This window comes from Anolis carolinensis, chromosome 3, assembly GCF_035594765.1.
Source record: "Anolis carolinensis isolate JA03-04 chromosome 3, rAnoCar3.1.pri, whole genome shotgun sequence".
Classification (NCBI taxonomy): domain Eukaryota; kingdom Metazoa; phylum Chordata; class Lepidosauria; order Squamata; family Dactyloidae; genus Anolis; species Anolis carolinensis.
Genome location: NC_085843.1, coordinates 36,208,843 through 36,223,177, shown reverse-complemented (window position 1 = coordinate 36,223,177; position 14,335 = coordinate 36,208,843). Strand labels below are relative to the sequence as shown.

Sequence of the window (14,335 nt, the reverse complement as noted above, 5' to 3'; positions counted from 1 at the left end):
AGAGAGCTATGTATGCCCTATTCCTACACACCTAAACTTACTTGCTGATCTTTGGTGAGATTGAGCATTCTGTTCCAGGATTTCTATCTGAAGTATATTTCAACAAACTGTCAGGTCAGCTTCTGTATGTAGAATGAAAAAAGGTAGAAAGATTATGATTTTATTCTTCGCCTTGGGCTGCAAAATGCTTTGGGCCAGCTTTGATGTTGTTGTGCTAGGGGTCCTCATTATACAGCTTTCTCCTCTCAGACGTAATCCTTGTGAATTCCATGCAATGTTTACAAAAGGAAAAGAAAACTTCACATATGGAAGAAGAATTTGGGTTTGCAGGAGTCTCATCTAGGCATCTCTCTGCCTGGCTATAGGGAAATTCCATGTGTTTTCTTGAGACAAACCATCAAGTGCCAAAGGATCATCAATGCAAAAGCGAGCAAACCTAATTCTGTTTGCAGCAAAAGCTATACTAAAATCAGCAGAAAGGGGAGAAATTCAACATACTTCCCCTCACATATTTATACATGGCTATCATGTCTCCTCTCAGCCTTCTCTACTGCAGGCTAAACATGCCCAGTTCCTTAAGCCGCTCCTCATAAGGCTTGTTCTCCAAGCCCTTGATCATTTTATTCATCCTCCTCTGGACACATTCCGACTTGCCAACATCTCCCTTCAATTGGACACAGTCTTCCAGGTGTGATCTGCCCAGGGCAGAATAGAGGTGTGGCATGATTTCCCTGGATATAGACACTATACTTCTATTTACTATACTCCTAAATCCCATTGGCTTTTTTAGCCACCGCATGACATGGTTAGTTCATGTTTAACTTATTGACCATGAGGACTCCAAGATCTTTTTTTACACGTCCTGCTGTCAAGCCAGGCGTCCCCCATTCTGTATCTTTGCATTCCATTTTTTTCTGCCGAAGTGAAGTAGCTTGCATTTGTCCCTGTTGAACTTTTGTTAGTTCCAGCCCATCTCTCTAATCTGTTAAGATCATTTGGAATCTGCTCCTGTCTTCTGGAGTATTTGGTGTTATCTACAAACTTGATGATCTTGCCTTCTAGCTCTTCATCTAATGCACCTGTTTGTTTTTTAAAACTAAGCATTGTCCAGTTTTGTTATCACTTGGATGGCAGACCACCAAGGAATCAAATCATTGCTAGATAAAGCTGGGTCATATGTTTCTTGAAACCATGGAGATGTGCTTCTAGTCAGAGTTCTCAATACTAGCGAGGTCCACCAATAGTGTGACTCACTAGGAGGCAACTGCCTTTGCTCCAATGCCTGTTGTTGAAAAGTCAACCATGAAACTGATACTTTCCCAGGGGTTTGCTGTAAAACTTTGGTATCACTGAAGAAAATCTATCCTGGTGTAACCATGCACAAGTGAAAGGGATATGGCTACACTCAAGGGCCATCACAGAAAGGAAGGTCATGGAGTGTAGAACCAGGATTAATAGTTTGAAGTTACATGAGAGTAGATTTCAGTTGAACTTTAGAAGGAACATATTGACAGTAAGAATGGATCAGCAATAGAACCAATTGTATAGGTTAGTGGTGGGTTCTCATTGCCTGTCTGGACGTTTTCAAAAATATGCTGGACAGCTACCTACTGGGGAAGCATTAACTTAAGATCCTGCATTGAACAGAGACCATGAGACCTCTTCCATTTCTATGATTTGATAAAGGTATCTAAGAAAGATCTTATGTGGGATTCCCTGCTCAGCCATGGAAACCCACCGGATGACCTTATGCAAGTTATACACTCTCAGCCCCAGAAAAACATGTAATGTTTGTCTTAGGATCACTATAAATTAGAAATGACTTGAAGACAAACAACAACCACAAAGCTTAATAGAGTCTAGCTATCTGAAGTATTCTGCTCACTTGATGAGAAAAATGGTCATCTCTTTTTCTTTGCCAGTGGACAAAGAAGCAAAAAGGTCATACAATAGTGACACTGATGAATAGGGATGCTGGAACTCTCTGGGTCACTAAAAATGTTGACTATAGCATTTCATGGTGTACATGTTGTTGATTCAGATTAATGGAAGCTTTAAAACAGCCTCAGGAAAAGAATATTAGCTATCTAAAAGAGAACCAAAGGAACTCACTATACCAAGTCTTACACATATGGCTTTTTTTTTCAGGGTAAAGAACTTTAGTGCCAGCATTCTTGCTCGAACAGCTTGTCTTGAAATTTGGAGCTCTGACTGATCTTGTTTTCCTCTTCTATGTGCCCCTTCTTGATGCCTTTTATCTCCATGGGTTTTTTTTTTAAGAATACATTCTCTCTCTTTCTGTCTCTGCTTCAATCCCACCCTCCTCTCCAATCTACACAAAGGTGAAAAGAAGCCAGGAATGTGGCACAGGATGGTTCTCCTGTATCTGCTGTTTCTTTCTCCACCTCTAACATGAATAGGGCCCTTCATACACGCCTCAAAAAAGAAACACAGATGCTTTTGTTTGGAGGACTTGTAGGGTAGGATGGAATTAATAAATCAAAAAGCCAATATTGTGCTGCTACATTCTTGCAATTTAAGGCAAGATCATGAAAGGCAAGCAGGGCAGGGGTTGCGCTCAGTTAATATTTTTTAGGAAACTCAAGTGGTTCCCCTTTTTAGCTTTTCTGAGTTGTTCATCTTTGTTTGTTTGTTTTTTCTTTGTCTCCCTTATGCTGCTATGCACTGATATGTTTCAAGTCTTTTGCCAATGTCTTCCGTTTTCTTCTTCGTACCACTTTTTGATTCTTTTTCCTCAACAGCCAAAAATTACCATAAAGCAACATAATGCATATCAGAGCAGCAGTGGGAAAATCAGTGTTTGGGGAAATGGGTAAATATGGATATAGAAGGGGAATCATGTCTGTTTTTATCTTCTCAGAAGCTGTTCTGATAATTTCGGAGCAATTTGGCTCTGCTGTGTCTGATTTACAAGTGCCTTGTCAATCAAGCCAGGAACAAGATTTAACACTGCAAATACTATGACATTCAATTGTTATCTTGGGATCATGGTTAGGGAGGCTTTTGAGCTGGTCGCAGCAGAAATATACAGAAGGCAGACTGGGATCGCTGAGTGATTGACAGGAGATTGGCAAGATTTCTTTACTGATCATTATTTAACAAGGAGCCCCTGGTGGCAAAATGGGTTAAACCCTTGTGCTGGCAGGACTGCTGACAGAGGGAGCTCATCCGCACTCTCAGCAACCGAACCTCCAAGTCATAGAATCATAGAATCATAGAATCATAGAATAGTAGAGTTGGAAGAGACCACATGGGCCATCTAGTCCAACCCCCTGCTAAGAAGCAGGAAATCGCATTCAAAGCACCCCCGACAGATGGCCATCCAGCCTCTGCTTAAAAGCCTCCAAGGAAGGAGCCTCCACCACAGCCCCTGGAACTCTCTCCCCGGGGCTGTGGTGGAGGCTCCTTCCTTGGAGGCTTTTAAGCAGAGGCTGGATGGCCATCTGTCGGGGGTGCTTTGAATGCGATTTCCTGCTTCTTAGCAGGGGGTTGGACTAGATGGCCCATGTGGTCTCTTCCAACTCTACTATTCTATGATTCTATGATTCTATGATTCTATGACTTGGAGGTTCGGTTGCTGAGAGTGCGGATGAGCTCCCTCTGTCAGCTCCAGCTCCCCATGTGGGGACATGAGAGAAGCCTCCCACAAGGATGGTAAAACATCAAAAACATCCAGGCGTCCCCTAGGCAACATCCTTGCACATGGCCAATTCTCTCACACCAGAAACACTCCTGACATGAAAAAAATTAATTAACAACAATGATATATGAAAGTGTGTATGCATAAAATTAATATATGCATGTAACCAAGAGTGATTATTGTGTTATATGGAAAAAGTGTTTTTTGCAAACATGTAGCAAAGCACAATGAAAGAGAATTGGACTCAAGACTGGAGGAAGATACAGCATGTTCTTGAATCAGGTGTCCCCATACAGAATATTCCTGGAGAAGAACTAGAGAATGGGACTTCAAAGGCTAGGAATCCCACCCCAACTCATTGAACTCATGAATTCGATTCTGCGTATAGGGCTGTATTTTTAAAGGTACAATTTATAACATGTGCAGTGCTTGCAACTCAGATCCTAGTTCCCCAGAATGACCCAGCTGAGGAATACTGTGGGAATCATGGTTCAAAAAGTAACTTTTCCAACTGTATTTTCCCAGGCACTGAAAGTCTCTGTGTACTACTTTTAATCTTTGTGACTGTTTCTGTGAACTGGTTTTATGCTACTCTTTTCAATTGGTCTGAGTTAATGGTTTGTTTACTTTTTTCATTTTAAATAATTTACAATGCAATTTCAATTTCTCATAGAGCTGGCCTGGGAATATGGTGAAAGGTACTGCTTCTCAGTAAATCTGAAAGGCAGAAAAGTATCTGTTATTCCTATTTACCAATGGGGAAAATGAGAATTAGTGACTTGTCCAGAGAATATCTGTTCAGGGGCTTGTTCAAAAAAGTTAATTGTAGAGCTGGAGTTTGAATCAAAGTTGTAACACCCACAACATATTCTGGGGAAAAAGTTTCATAATCCCTAGGTGCCTTTGAAGTGAGTGCTCTTCACTGTGCTATTCAGTTTTCCCAGTCACAATTCCTACATTATCTTTTGGTGCTGAACTGTGGGAGCTTTTTGATGCAAGGCAGTTTAGTAAAACACTGTTTTGAAACTGGGAAAAAAGCCGGGGAACGTTCTGACTGTTCCCTTCCTCCATATATGCCATTTCTCTCTGTTCCTGTGAGCAGAAAAGGATCCTGCCACCTTCAGTTTCCAGACTGGCAGAGGTCCTACTACTTGAGAATAACAACAAAAAATATATTCAGGCTTTCCCTTAAGCCTGATTTTGTTCAAACAGAAGAGTAGCAAATAACACCATATGTTAGCACGGCTGTGATGCAGAACTGGGATAAGGGTCTGAAAAGAATTGGCTTCATTTCAGCACCAAATTATAGAAGCAGTTTGACTTTTGTGCCTTTAACAGTTTTAAAAACTTAACTTATTTGAATTCGTTAGTGACTTTAATATCTTGTGAGATTGCACAAAATTATATTTTACCGTTTCATACTTTCAATTGTTTTGAATTGTTTACAGTCATTTTATTGCATGCCACCCTGAGTTCTCTGGCTTTTTTGCTGTTTTGCATCTTCAAGTCAATTCCAACTTACAGCAATTCTAAGGCAAGCCTACATGGGATTTCCTTGTCAAGGATTTGTTTTCTCTCAGCCTTCCTCTGAGAGAATGTGACTTGGCCAAGGTCACCCAGTGAGTTTCCATGGCTGAGAAGGGATTCAAATCCCCTCTCCCAAAACCCTAGTTCAATACTCAAACCACTACATAGGGCTCCATGAGCTCTGGCTAGAGAATGGGATATAATAAGTCCAATTAAAATATGTACTTTCCATGATAGCCTTCCCTAAACTAGCATCTCTATTTTGTCAAATTACAGTCCCAATCATGCCCAACCAGCATAGCCAGGGTATGATGTAGTACAAATCAAAGAGCAGCACACGAGTAAAGGCTGCTTTATGGGATACTGCTAAGAGAAAAATACTTGCTGTATCCTCTCTTATTGATTTTTAAAAAATTGCTTTCAGTTCAGTTTTGCTTTAATATTACCTTGTATTATGTTTTTAAAAAAGCAAACAAACCACTGGCAACAAAGGTCCACATAGTTAAAGCAATGGTATTCCCTGTAGTAACCTATGGATGCGAGAGCTGGACCATAAGGAAGGCTGAGCGAAGGAAGAGAGATGCTTTTGAACTGTGGTGTTGGAGGAAAATTCTGAGAGTGCCTTGGACCACAAGAAGATCCAACCAGTCCATCCTCTAGGAAATAATGCCCGGCTGCTCTCTGGAGGGAAGAATATTAGAGGGAAAGATGAAGTACTTTGGCCACATAATGAGAAGACAGGAAAGTTTGGAAAAGAGAATGATGCTGGGGAAAATGGAAGGAAAAAGGAAGAAGGGCCAACCAAGGGCAAGATGGATGGATGGTATCCTTGAAGTGACTGGCTTGACCTTGAAGGAGCTGGGAGTGGCGATGGCTAACAGGGAGCTCTGGCGTGGGTTGGTCTATGAGGTCTCAAAGAGTCAAAAGCGACTTAACAAATAAACAACAACAAAATTATGTTTAATATTGTATTGCTGTGCTCTACTCTTGGATATGTCTTTTTTTTAAAGATCTTGTTCAGAGCCATCTTGAGCCCTAGGTTATGGGAAAAGGTGTGATATAAACCAAAACTAATTTAGAAACATGCCTGCAATTGTTTTTAAAATTGTGGCTGTTCTTCGTGTATTTCTTCATGTACTAATTTCAATACTAATTTAACTCAGTCACATGTTGCAATACAAAATGTCAGAGCATCTTGTGAAAAAAAAGTATGTTATTGGTTCAAATCTGAGGTCATTTTTGAAGTTACAACACAAAATTTGCATCAAACCAGCTTCAGGGTTTTTTTATTACCTTAGCCAGTATGGCCACTAAGAGTTGTAATCCTAAAAGGTAACTTTGTGACCTATACTCATAAGTGGATGTGGCCTTTCCACTAGATGGCTGCCTAGGACAGCACTTGTATTGGGTGTAACACTAAACCATCTCAATGGTGCAAACAAATGGTAATGAGAAGACACACAATGAATAAACATCGTAAAAAGCTATGACTGTTTCCTTGAAAGTTCCACTGAAACCCAGGATAGTTACTACTAGATAAGTGTTCATATTTATTATAAATGTGTTTTTAAAGGATATAAAGATTTCATCTAGTATAAAACAAGAGCCCTAGCAGAACTTAAAATTTTGAGAGTTAAAAATAAAGGTGCTATGTTAAACATTTATAAGATGCCTTGACATCTAGAATAAGAAAAGAAAGGGAGATTGGCTTTCTGCTCCAGCATTGAAAGTTGTAGCTTTTGCAGGTTATGGTCATGGTTTAATAAAAAACCAAGCCAATCTTTTCATTAGTTCCCATTTCTGAGAACTATTGTACTGTAGCAAAGCTGCTATGTCAAGTTTTTTATCGCGTAGATCTTCCATATACATCCAGTCTGCTACTGAGGCTCGACACCATGCATTTATCCACCAGGAAAGAAATTTCTCAGGGAAGTGTCGCAGTAAATTGGAATGGTTCTTATAATTCACCTTTCTGAAAGCATCGTTTAGGATCTCCACACAAAAAAGGAAATGCCCTGCAGTTAGGTGAAATTGAGAGAATCTTGTTACATAGAACGAGTGAGATACTGAATTGTTGTAATTGTTGTGGTTGTGTGCCTTCAAGTTGTTTCAAATTTGTGGCACCCCTTAGTTGACCCTATCATGGGGTTTTCTAGAGCTTACTATGGGTGACTAATTTAGATTTCCATGGCTAAATTCAATCCTGGTCTCCAAAATCATGGCCCAACTATACCTCACTGGTTGTCTCATTGTCTCATTACAAGAGGCAACCTCAATGTGAATGAATCTTTGATTATGACAACAATGATGGTGATTTACTGTGGTGCTTCTGAAGCACCACAGATTCTATGATTCTAAGTACTATTATACTTCAATTCTGTTGGAAATAGCAACCTCCCAAGCCTCTCATTATTTATTTCTTAATGTATATATTTGCTAACCTGTATTCTATGTGTATGTTGATTTGCCAGTTTGACTGACCTCTTTGGTATGGGCTATAGGCATGTGATTGTACTGAGCATGTTCAAACTCAGGACTCCATTTGGTATTCAGTCTTACATCAGACCTCAGTGGAGGTGGATGCATGTGTGTGTTTGGACCTCAGTAGAGAGAGTTGCTGTTTGGACTCCAGTAGAGAAATATGACTTATGTACTTTAGTGAGTACTACTATACTAAAAATTATGGACTATTGATTAAGAATGATACCCTGTGTATTCAACACAGAGAAATGCTACATCCTATCTATAACTGAACTTTGTTAAGAAATGTGCCTGTATGGTGAATTAATACAAGATGTTTATGAGTAAACAAGATGACTTTGTTTTTTTTTTATCTCTGAGTGCATATTTTAAACTAAGAGTTTCAAAGGAGTGTATACTTTTGGGGCAATTACAATTACAAGTGAAAAGAAACAACCATCCTCTGCTAACCAAATATATTTTTATAGTGACATATCTTTATCCTTGGCTGTTTAAAGATATGGTTCTTCAGTTTAACAGCTGAGTTACCTGTGTGCCATTATATGAATCTTTGTGAATATCACTTGTTCAAAGTGTTGATTTCTAAAAAGGTCATGCTTTTCTTAACTAATGGTTTTCAAAAGGCGGTCTCCATATATTCATGGAGATTCACATTTGCCAAAAGGATATGTACCCATAGGCTAGGTGTAGTTATTTTCTGATAGGTTATACAATAGGTTATGTTTTGCAATAAATTCTGTATCAAGATGGCAAGGACATGGTGAGTAATTTGTCCACAGTGATGGGTAGTCTTCTGAAGGTGTGGTTTTGTGCTTCCCTTCAGACTTTAGGTGCATATCCCACACTGCTTACTTGCCTAGAACCCTTTTCGAACCTTAAGAATTTCTGAAATTTCAAGAATATGTTCACATGCATTACTCAGTTTGCATGTATTATAAATGTCTCTGCTACTGGTGGATGATTGTAAGTATTTTTGAATGCATGTCACCATGGACACTGTGGCAAGGTAGGGGTTAAATATGCAAATGACCTACCATTCCCTTTGTTCTCAAACTTGTACAAGTTCTAAGATTATGATAGTCTTCTCTATGCATTTCACTCCTGTTTTAAATATGAAGATTTTGTTTTCTCCCATCAGCATACTAATACTGTGTTGAAGAGCTGTGACGCGGTATAGATAATGCAAGTCAAGTGTACATTCATGCAAAGTTGTGTTTATTTCCTAACACACCAGAATATATCAAAATCAGCCTGCTGAAATAGGTAGTACAAGCAAAAAACAGAATGGTCAAGAGTTCTCACATAACAATGCAAGTACAAGAAAAAGCTATGCTGTGGTTTTTATAAGTGACTGCTTTTTTGGTTCAATGTTGTTCTGATGCTTAAAATCACATGTCCCTGATGACCAACTATTGTAGCATACACCGTTGTAGTCATCTCACCACAAAAATGCATACTTGAAATGGCAAAGGTGCAGAAAAACAGATCACAAAGCTGTAGGAAAAGTTACAACATTGGTAATGGCTTATTTTAGGAAAAAGCAAGGAACGAGGCCTTGGTGTGATGTATAAAATTATGGATGGTATAGCAAAATAGGATTTTTCTCTCTCTCTCTATTTGTCGTATGACTAGGGATTTTTATCACATGAGGCAGGCAGGCCATCATTGCAACTGGTCTCTATCAAATGATACCATGTACATTTTGCTATTGGTTTGCCTTGTCCTTCAGTAATTCTCCTAACCTTGGCTACTGATTGGTAAAACCTGTCAATTGCTCCCCATTCCCACTACCTTCCATAGTGCAGTTAGTCCCTTCCACTTCTGTGCTGCAGTATTTTATAGATATCTTTGCCCTTTTTTGTTTTTAAAGTACAATTACACTAAAAAAAATAATGGGACTGCAGTGCACAAAGGTAGGGTTATGAGGGTGTGCAGAAATATGACTGCGGGACCATAGATTGGCAAATCAGTGCAAATGTGCTACTGAAGAAAGGGGAAATATTGAAAGTGCCCAACACAGTATGCATCCATATGGTAATGTGACTAGCAGAATAATAGATTGTTACGATACATTCCTAGAACACCTTGTTCTCATTCAGTGACACTTTATGGTGGAAAATTCAGGGGAGATAAAAAGATGTGCTTCTTCACTGCGTGCATAGCTAAGGTTTGGAATTCATTACTTCAAGATGTAGCAATGGGTGTCAACTTACATCAGTAACACCATTGTGAGTATTTCGCATTGCACATATCACTGACTTGTTACATTAATCTTTCTCATCATGTGATTAATTTTTCTGCCCCTGTCTATCTTAATGGCATTTACTAGTGGAGGAAAGAAATTCACTAAATGGCATGTGGGGTTCTTATGAATTCTGTTTAATTGTATGGTTAGGTGTTCTCAGGGTGATGTACATAAAATTATGGAAACAAAGTATAATGTTTCATAATTATACCAAAGAGGCATAAAGATCACAAAACCAGTAAAGTAAAAGAAAGCACTCCACATTGGCCTAATATCTCTGACAAACTGTGTCAAACCGGGATATCTTTAACAGAAAGTGATGGATTATAAATACCTCTGTGCACTTGGTAGGTGAGAAACTGATTTGCCTGAGGCCAAAAATGGACTTGTGATAGTCCAATCTTATATAAACAGACAGTTATAGCTCCACAAGTATGTTACTTTGCCCAAAAAAAAAATCATTTTGCTTGCACAAGAAATATCTGAGCTAGTCAGGGGTAATGAGCATGCCCCTTGTTTCAGGTTTGGAAAAGTTACTTTTCTGAACTATAGCTTCTAGCCTCCGCCATGCTGGGCTGAGGATTCTGTGAGCTCTGGTGCAAAGAAGTAACCTTTCTTGAGCTCTCCTTTCAGTACACAAAGAAACATCCTCTATTTTACCTGGGTGTTAGAAGTAGGGGTATGAGGTGGAAGCAGATACTACCGAACATTTCTGTGGAGCCCACTACTTGACACCACATCACGGCACCGGACGCAGTTCTGAGGGAAATGAGGGGGAGGCTCAAGAAACAGAAAGTTGCTACCGATTTCAGGGAGCAGTGAAAACAGCTGCTGAGAACACTGCAGACACCAGAGTTGTCATGATTTATGCATTGCTTGTTTAAAGAGAGGTCAGCCTCATCAATAATGGAAGGAAGGCTCCCTGCTCTGCCTTCTGCTTGCATCTTCCAACACCAGCAGCGACTCATCAAATCTGCATGGACTTCCTCAAGGTGTTTGAAGGGCTGCAGAATGGGAGGCAGGCTGAGCTGAGCTGCGGCAAATTCCTGTGCATAGTTTTTACCAGGCACTGAAAGAACGGAAGGTTGATTTGCACACATCTGATTAGATACTGCTCAGCTAAAGGCCACGTGTGCATACTTGCCTGGAATGGGGGCCAAACTTATGTGCTATCCATTCTCCGGAACTAAATTTGTGTATCAATTGCCAAGTTTCTCACTGGTGGAAATTTTTTAATCAAGACCATCTTTGCAAACCAGCACATGTCCTATATCAGGAGAAAGGGGGTGGAATGGGAGTATTTTTTCTAGATTGTCCAATGGTTTGATTTTTCCAAATTAAGGACTAAGTAGATTGGAGAAGGACATTCATCTGCCATTGTTGTTTTGTTAATTCACATAAAGATGGTATGCAGAATATTTCCACACTGAAACATATCAAGAGGAGGGCATCCGAAATGGTAAAAGATATGGAAACCAAGCACTATCAGAAACAGTTTGCAGAGTTGGATATCTTATATTGGAAGACAACAGAGAGGTAAAATGATATTCATCTTAAAAATAAGAAGGGATATCATATAAAAGATGGAGTCAGCTTGCTTTCTGCTGCCCCAGAAACCAGGACATGAACCAATGGATTCAAGAAGAAAGAAAAGAGATCCTTGCTAAGCATTAGGAATAATGTCCTGGCAGTAAGAGCTGTTTGACAGTGGAACAGACTAGACTGCCTTGGCATGTGGTGGAGTCCCTTTCTCTGGAGGCTTTTAAACAGAGGTTACATGGGCATTTTCAGGAGTGCTTTAGCAATGTATTCCTGCATGGTAGTGTGTTGGGCTAGATGGCTCTTGTTGTCCATTTAAATTCCATTATTCTATGGCTGGGCTGCATAGGTGGTTGGCTAGGGCAGAATTTAGTCTCAGAGGACTTCTTGTTCAGCAGTAAACCTGAGGAGTCAGTGTTGGATTTCATATATATTGAGCAAAGTGCAATTGATCAAAATTAGAATCTGAATAGGTTCCTTTTTTTTTTAACTGTGAAGTCCAGTGGCCATACTGCCAGGGGGATTCTGGGAGTTTTAGTCCCCAGAAGTAACTTTTTCAATCTCTAATCAGGACAAGGCAGAAGACTATGATATTGATATTCACAGCCTTAGCCAATATAGACTTTCTGTTGTGTCCCAGTCACAAAGGTTGCATAGTTCTGGCACCGTAATAATCCCAGACCTTGGCTTGGCTAAATTCTAACCTGGTTCAATTTCCAGAATGCTTCACATAATGGGGCATTTCTCACCTGCTGACAGTAGTTTTTGCCTACTTGTGTAAAGGGTTCTACAGTTGTAAAAAAAAAAAAGAGGGGGAGATGAGCAAATTTCTTTCAAGTAAATTTGGGGCGGCAAAGTTCATCTACTTTGCTATGTGGTCATTTTTGGCAATCTGCCAAGTAGACTGGACAAAAGTACATCATTAATGGAGGATAGGATCAACATACATAACAGCTCAGTCAGGATATGCTGATGATGGTCAACTCCATATTTATCAGCACTTGAAAAATCCAGATTCTGGAATTTACAATCCCCAAAGCCAACCTTTTCTAATACTGGGTTGTTGTGTGTTTTTGGGCTGCATGGCCATGTTCCAGAAGCATTCTCTCCTGATGTTTCGCCCATATCTATGGCAGGCATTCTCAGAGGTATATACCTCACAACCTCTAAGGATGCCTTCCATAGATGTGGGCAAAACGTCAGGAGAGAATACTTCTGGAACATGACCATAAAGCCCGAAAAACACACAACCACCCTGTGATTCTGGCCATGAAAGCCTTCAACAACATTTCCAAATACAGTATTCCCTCACTTATTGCTGGGGTTAGGTTCCAGGACCACCCGCAATAAATGAAAATCTGCGAAGTAGGGACACTATATTTATTTTAATATTTATACATTATTTTAGTAGTTATATACTATTTTAAATCTTTATCAACCAATTGTGTGTTGATAAATCACTTCTTCTCCTCCTGTTGCCGCTTGGGCTTCTTTTCTCTCCCTTTGGCTTCTCCTTCCTCCCTTCCTTAGGCTGTAAATTGTAATTTTTTATGATTTATAATAGTCTTTTAGAGTTTATTGAAAAACTGCGATACAGCGAATCCGCGAAAAGTGAACCGTGAAGTAGTGAGGGAACACTGTACTTCTATACATATTTCTTTGAAAGTAAAAATGAACATAAACTTCATAACACCACAGCTATATATTATATAATAATAATAATATTCTCTTTTAAAAATCCCACCCTTGTATAACTGGAGTATTTCTGAACATTTTTATGCATGTAATGTAAAGTCACCTCTGAGCTCTACTATTTGTATGAGTGTACGTTAAGTATGAATGCAGAGCCGAAAGCAGAAGAGATTGGTAAACAACAAGTACATTTAACATGCAAACAATTTTAAAGTGAAAATAACTTGAAATGCTTTATCTATTGACCTTTTGAACAAATGAATGGAAGCAGCCCTTATGCTGTGGAAAGGTCCCTGGAGGAGCACAGTTTCACTGTTCATTAATGGTATTTGTACCACTTTTGTTTGTTGTTTTTCAAGAAAATGAAAAAACTTCCTTAAGTATTTATCAAAACACTTCTGTGTGTTTCTGTCTGTTTCATGCCCACTAATTTATAGGAACATAAGAAAATAAGAAAGGCTGGCCTCAAACATATTCCTGGATAGCAGTTCCAACCAGCAGTTCATGTTAAAGGTAATCTGAGAATATCTTATATGCATCCAAGTACCTGTTAATTTTGATTTTCTCTCATCATGCTCATTGACTATGTCAGGTGTAGCCAACAGCAGAGAAGACCCATAACTTCTCTGCTGTTGGCTACACTTCTCTGCCCCACATATAGCAACCTGACCGTTTTTAGTGGTGTATCTTGATGTACTTGAATTCTTATGTCATGTTACTTCTGGTCACCATTTTGACTAACATTCAGCAGTTTTGGAGGACAATTAAGGAAATGAGGGTGTTTTTTGGAGCTGAGGGAAGTGATTCTTTGCATTTGCGGGTGAGTTGTTGGATTTAAGCTAGTTTTGGATACTGTTGGCTAGTTATGGAGTGAAATAATGAGCAAAATATAGTCCAATTGGAATTTGGCATCTTGAGAGACCTTCATGAGGGGCTTCAAGGGCCACATTTAAGGGCCAGATGCGACCCACAAACTACACTTGGCCCACTCCAGGCTATATCAAAAGAGCATTCTGGAGCTATTGTCTAAAAGTGTAACTTTTACTAAGTTTGCTTTGTTGGTAAATATATTTGTTCCAGAAACATGGATGGAATCATATTTAAGGTTCAAATCTGATGTAACCACAGATGTAAAGCAGTTTGTAAAGTAACAAATTAAAAGCAATTAACCACTGCTTTTAAATAGGAAT

The 14,335-nt window shown here is 39.3% G+C and overlaps 1 protein-coding gene across 8 annotated transcripts in view; it reads left to right on the top strand.

Moving 5' to 3' along the window:
- LOC100556963 (galactosylgalactosylxylosylprotein 3-beta-glucuronosyltransferase 1) overlaps positions 1–14,335 on the top strand; it is a 69,412-nt gene that overhangs the window by 22,954 nt on the left and 32,123 nt on the right. For 5 of the 8 annotated variants that reach the window (XM_016992601.2, XM_016992599.2, XM_062974746.1 and 2 more), the window contains exon 2: positions 13,583–13,658. The exons of the other annotated variants lie outside the window; for them this stretch is intronic. The gene's annotated coding sequence lies outside the window, so the exon portion shown is untranslated. The remainder of the gene's footprint in view (positions 1–13,582; positions 13,659–14,335) is intronic. 8 annotated transcript variants of the gene reach the window in all.